The sequence below is a fragment of the Apium graveolens genome, chromosome 9, assembly GCF_009905375.1.
Source record: "Apium graveolens cultivar Ventura chromosome 9, ASM990537v1, whole genome shotgun sequence".
In the NCBI taxonomy this organism is placed as follows: domain Eukaryota; kingdom Viridiplantae; phylum Streptophyta; class Magnoliopsida; order Apiales; family Apiaceae; genus Apium; species Apium graveolens.
In genome coordinates, this window is record NC_133655.1 from 191,463,698 (window position 1) to 191,469,609 (window position 5,912).

General features: G+C 41.2%; 1 non-coding gene across 1 annotated transcript; it reads right to left on the bottom strand.

The window, feature by feature from the left end:
- Positions 1–2,714: 2,714 nt before the first annotated feature.
- LOC141687730 (small nucleolar RNA R71) lies at positions 2,715–2,821 on the bottom strand. The gene has a single exon (XR_012561215.1). It is a non-coding gene; the product is annotated as a small nucleolar RNA R71 (small nucleolar RNA).
- Between the last annotated feature and the right edge of the window lie 3,091 nt (positions 2,822–5,912).

The following is a 5,912-nucleotide window of genomic DNA, read 5'->3' on the forward strand; positions in this document are numbered from 1 at the left end:
TTTGCATCATCTATCCACTTACGATACATAACATGTTCATCATTATGCGCATCGCTAGCAGGTTCAGTAGGCTTAGGTGAGTCAATCACGTATTCCAGCTTCTCAATCCTGAGAACAATTCTCAAGTTTCGAAGCCAGTCAGCATAATTAGGACCAGTCAACTTGTGAGCATCTAGTATGCTCCTGAGTGATAGTGCAGAAGACATGACGTACAAAGTAAATCTGTAAATGATAAACACATAACAACATTTAGCAAATATTCGATTTCATTTTAAAACACTATATGAATTGGGTCTTTATTCATAAGTGGTTCACACTAGTTTATCTACTTTATTCAACCCCCTACGTGAAAAATTAAGCATTCATAATGCTAGTGGGAATAGGGATCCTACATTCCATTACACAACCCCGGCTGTGGCACGAACCGCCATGTAATGTTCAATAGGCAGACAACTCTTGTCAATTACATCTTATGTTATTCCCTAATCAAACTTTAGCCTATTGAATACTTGAGTCACGGCTGTGGCACGACAAACTCAATATTCTAAGTCAAGTCTAACCCAACATTCCGTACAATTGAATCAGTCTCCAACGGCCCACGGCTGTGGCACGTTGATAAGTGGCATTTTATACCACTTAGAACATCTTAAAATGGCTTAAATTGGTGCCTTGAAATCAAGTATTTTGTGTATTTGATGCGTTTTTCTAGTGTTTATGCATTTCAGGGTATTAGTTGCATTTCGGAGGAGTAATCATCAAGAATAAGCCTTGGCATGTGTTCACCATTGCGAGAGGAAAGAAATAGGCAGATTACGGCGAAGAAACGGAGCAAACTCATGATTTTTCCAGAAGGGTCCTGAGCGCCCGCTCAGCAATGCTGAGCGGCCGCGCAGAAAGCTGAGCGCCCGCTCAGCTATGCTGAGCGGCCGCGCAGGGTCGGAAAAAAAGACAATTTATTTTAGGACTTCTACTTCTGTTTGGCTTCCTCTTCTATGTAATCTGAGTTTTATGGGACTATAATATAAGTAGATTTAGAGACGTTTTCGAGAGAGAGGATCGTGGTATTACGCAAGGAGCGAAGGAGATAAGGAAGAAGACCGTTTTAGCACACAACAACGAAGAGGAAGCATATTTTCTCGTGATTCTTGTTTTGTTGTAACGTTTGATGCTAGTTTTCTTAGTTTGAACCTATTTACTCTTGTGACGTACTCTGATTTAATATAATTAGTTTAGTTATTATTTTCTTGTGTTTGTTTATCATGATTTCATATGAACCCATGATGACGATGAGTACTATTATGGGCTAATCGTGATCATGGGGTTGCAACGGATTTACTATGGAATTCTTTAGTTAATTGTTTAATACTTTAGTGTGTGATGATTGTATGATATCTAGTATTGGTTATGCGTATTCGTCTTATGTGCATCGCGAACATATAAGATAGGGTGTTAATCTCTTGTGAAGCGACGGTGGATCTTGAGATTTAGAACTTGCCATGCTAGCATAGGTTCATGTATGATGTGCATGATTAGTGGGTAACTCTAACAGTTTTATTTGCCCTGTGTAATCAAAAGGAATAACTTGTGCATAAATCGTTGTGTTGTCAATTTCTGTAGACATATAGGAACTCAACATAATTGATGACTATTCAACTTCTATCTTAATTGTGGATGTTTGGTAGAATGGTATTAGTACAATGAAAGTTGGCTTTTATCAGTTTTGTGTTATTCGACTAATATTATCACTGTCACATGCTAAAGGTAATAACAATAACTATTGAAGGAAGTAGTAATGAAGTTGTGATCTCATGAGTGTTTTAATATTGTTAATTTGAAGTGTTAATTAAGTGATTAATTAAGTAGTTAATTATAGTTAATGTTTAGTCAACAATTCTAAGTTTTAGTGTCTTAACATTGAGAAGTAATCATACATTGGTGCGTGAATATTAGCGCATTCTGTGGGAACGAATTAGAAAGTATTCTATATTACTTGCGAACGCGTATACTTGCATGAATATTAGCGCGTGTTTTCGCCCTAACAAGTTTTTGGCGCCGCTGCCGGGGACTCGGCGTATTTGTTTAGTTTATGTACTTACCATCATTGGTCATTAGGACTCAGTGATTAGGACGTAGTAGTTACTTATTGTTTCCGGTTGTGTTTCAGGAACTTTAGCGAGCGTTTATGCAAACTCGTTCTCGTACTCGCAAGAGGACTTTGGATACAGCTGAGGAGACAGACGAAGTTCTTGATATTCCGGAGAAGATAGATTTTGAAGATTCGGATTTAGGAACTGAGCGGAAAGATCCAGTAAACATGGGTGATCGTATTATTCAGGCTGATCCAGCTCTTATGGACTTTTCTCGGCCAAAAATTGATGACATTCGGTCAAACATCCTTCATCCAGCTATTCAAGCTAACACCTTTGAAATCAAGCCGGGCACTATTCAGATGGTGCAAAATTCTGTTTCTTTTGGAGGAGCTGCGACTGAAGACCCCAACATGCACATAAGGAATTTTGTTGAGATCTGCAGCACTTTTAAGTATAATGGCGTGACTGATGAGGCTATCAAGCTAAGGCTTTTTCCATTCTCACTAAGGGACAAAGCTAAAAGCTAAGGACTGGTTACATTCTGAACCAGCTGGGTCCATCACTACGTGGCAAGATCTTGCGCAAAAGTTTCTGGTGAAGTTTTATCCGATGGCAAAGACTGCTGCTATGAGAAGTGCTCTTACTCAGTTTGCGCAGCAACCTACAGAATCTATATGCGAAGCTTGGGAACGCTACAAGGAAATGTTGAGGAAATGTCCACATCATGGAATGCCCGATTGGATGGTGATCACTGGTTTCTATAATGGTTTGGGGGCCCAATCTCGGCCCATGCTCGATGCAGCAGCTGGAGGCACCTTATGGGCTAAAAGCTATACTGAGGCTTATAATCTTATCGAGATTATGGCTGCAAATGAGCATTAAAACCCAACTCAGAGGATGATGCCTGGTAAGGTAGCAAGTATTCTGGAAGTCGATATAGCCACCGCTATTGCAGCACAGCTTCAAGCGCTGTCAATGAAGGTTGATTCTCTTGCTACATATGGAGTTAATCAAATAGCTATGGTTTCTGAGCTTTGTGCAGGTTCTCATGCTACAGATCAGTGTTCTCTTGTCAACGAATCTGTTCAGTATGTGAATAATTATCAGCGACAACAGCAGCCTGTGCCAGCTACCTATTATCCTAATAACAGAAATCATCCAAATTTCAGCTGGGGGAATAATCAGAATGCTATTCAGCCACCATATCAGCAAGGTGTGAGTAAACAGTTTAACCCACCTGGATTCCAGCAACCACAACATTATGCTCAAAGTCAATCATATCCTCAACAGGGAAGTGCAGCTGCACCTACTAGTGCTGATTTTGAGGAACTTAAGCTGTTATGCAAGAGTCAGGCGGTTTCTATCAAGACCTTGGAAAATCAAATCGGTCAAATAGCCAATGCAGTGCTCAATCGTCAACCTGGCACTCTTCCCAGTGACACGGAAGTACCAGGCAGGAAGGAAGCTAAAGAGCAAGTCAAGGCTATTGCAAAAGAAGGAGAAGCTGAAATTATAGATGAAGAAGCTAAGAAAAAGGAGAAAGCGGTGGAACCAAGGAAGACTACTGTTGAACACACTCTGCCTGAGGGTAATACAGGGGAGAAACAGCTCTATCCTCCACCACCTTTTCCTAAGAGATTGCAGCGACAAAAGCTGGATAGACAGTTCGGTAAGTTTCTGGAGGTGTTCAAGAAACTTCACATCAATATACCTTTCGCTGAGGCTCTGGAGCAAATGCCTAGTTATGCGAAGTTTATGAAGAATATTCTTTCAAGGAAGGTGAAACTGGATGACCTTGAGACCGTTGCTCTCACGGAAGAATGCAGCACTGTTCTGCAGCAAAAGTTACCTCCAAAACTGAAAGATCCAGGTAGCTTCACCATTCCTTGCACTATTGGCAAGTTGACTTTTGACAAGTGCCTTTGTGATTTGGGAGCAAGCATCAATCTAATGCCGTTGTCGATCTTTAAAAAGTTGGATTTGCCTGATCCAAAACCCACATACATGTCTCTACAATTGGCTGATCGTTCTATTACTTACCCAAGGGGCATAGTGGAGGATGTGCTAGTCAAGGTGGATAAGCTCTTCTTTCCTGTAGATTTTGTTATTCTGGATTTTGAGGAAGATAAGAAGATTCCCATAATCTTGGGAAGACCTTTCTTGGCTACTGGTCGTACCTTGATAGATGTGCAAAAAGGTGAACTTACTATGCGGGTACAAGATCAGGATGTGACCTTCAACGTATTCAAGGCAATGAAATTCCCTACCGAAGATGAGGAATGCTTAAAAGTGGATGTGATTGATTTTACGGTTACTTCGGAACTCGATCGCATGCTAATGTCTGAGGCATTGGAAAAGGCCTTAGTGGGGGATTTTGACAGTGATGATGAAGATGGCAACGAGCAATTACAATATCTGAACGCTTCTCCCTGGAAGCGAAAGCTGGACATGCCGTTTGAATCTCTGGGTGCTTCTGACCTCAAGAATGCTGAAGGAAAGCTTAAACCATCAATAGAAGAAGCACCTACCTTGGAGCTCAAGCCATTACCTGAACACTTGAGGTATTCTTTTTTAGGTGATGAATCTACTTTACCTGTTATTATTGCATCTGACCTTTCAGGTAGTGAGGAAGACAAGCTCTTAAGGATTTTGAGAGAATTTAAATCGGCTATTGGATGGACCATAGCAGACATCAAGGGGATCAGCCCTTCATACTGTATGCATAAAATTCTACTAGAGGAAGGTAGTAAGCCGACTGTTGAACAACAACGCAGACTTAATCCTATCATCAAGGAGGTGGTGAAGAAAGAAATTCTTAAATGGCTTGATGCAGGCATCATTTATCCTATTTCTGACAGTTCGTGGGTGAGCCCCGTACAATGTGTACCTAAGAAAGGAGGTATCACTGTGGTAGCAAATGAGAAGCATGAGCTCATCCCCACTCGAACAGTTACAGGATGGAGAGTATGCATGGATTATCGAAAGTTGAACAAAGCCACGAGGAAGGATCACTTCCCCCTTCCGTTCATTGATCAGATGCTTGATAGATTGGCTGGTCATGAGTATTTTTGTCTTCTGGATGGCTATTCAGGGTATAATCAGATTTGTATTGCACCAGAGGATCAGGAAAAGACTACTTTCACTTGTCCATTTGGCACGTTTGCTTTTCACAGAGTTTCGTTTGGGTTATGTGGCGCCCCGGCCACTTTTCAGAGATGTATGATGGCTATATTCTCTGACATGATTGGAAATAATGTCGAGGTGTTCATGGACGACTTCTCCGTCTTTGGACATTCGTATGATAAATGTTTGAATAATCTTCGCGCCGTACTCAAAAGGTGCGTGGAAACTAATTTGGTGCTCAATTGGGAGAAATGTCATTTTTATGGTGCGTGAAGGAATTATTCTTGGGCATAAGGTCTCTAGCAAGGGTCTGGAGGTGGAAAAGGCCAAGGTGGGAGTCATTGAAAATCTTCCACCACCTATTTCTGTGAAAGGAATCCGTAGTTTTCTTGGTCATGCGGGTTTTTATCGGCGATTCATCAAGGACTTTTCAAAGATATCTAAGCCGTTGTGCAATTTGCTTGAGAAAGATGTGCCTTTCAAATTTGATGAAGAATGTTTGGCGGCATTCGAGACTCTCAAGAAGAGTTTGATCACTGCACCAGTTATTACAGCACCAGATTGGACAGAGCCGTTTGAGATGATGTGTGATGCGAGTGATTATGCCGTAGGTACAGTTCTGGGACAGCGCAAGAACAATCTCTTTCATGTGGTCTACTATGCGAGTAAGACTTTAAATGGGGCCCAAATGAACTACAC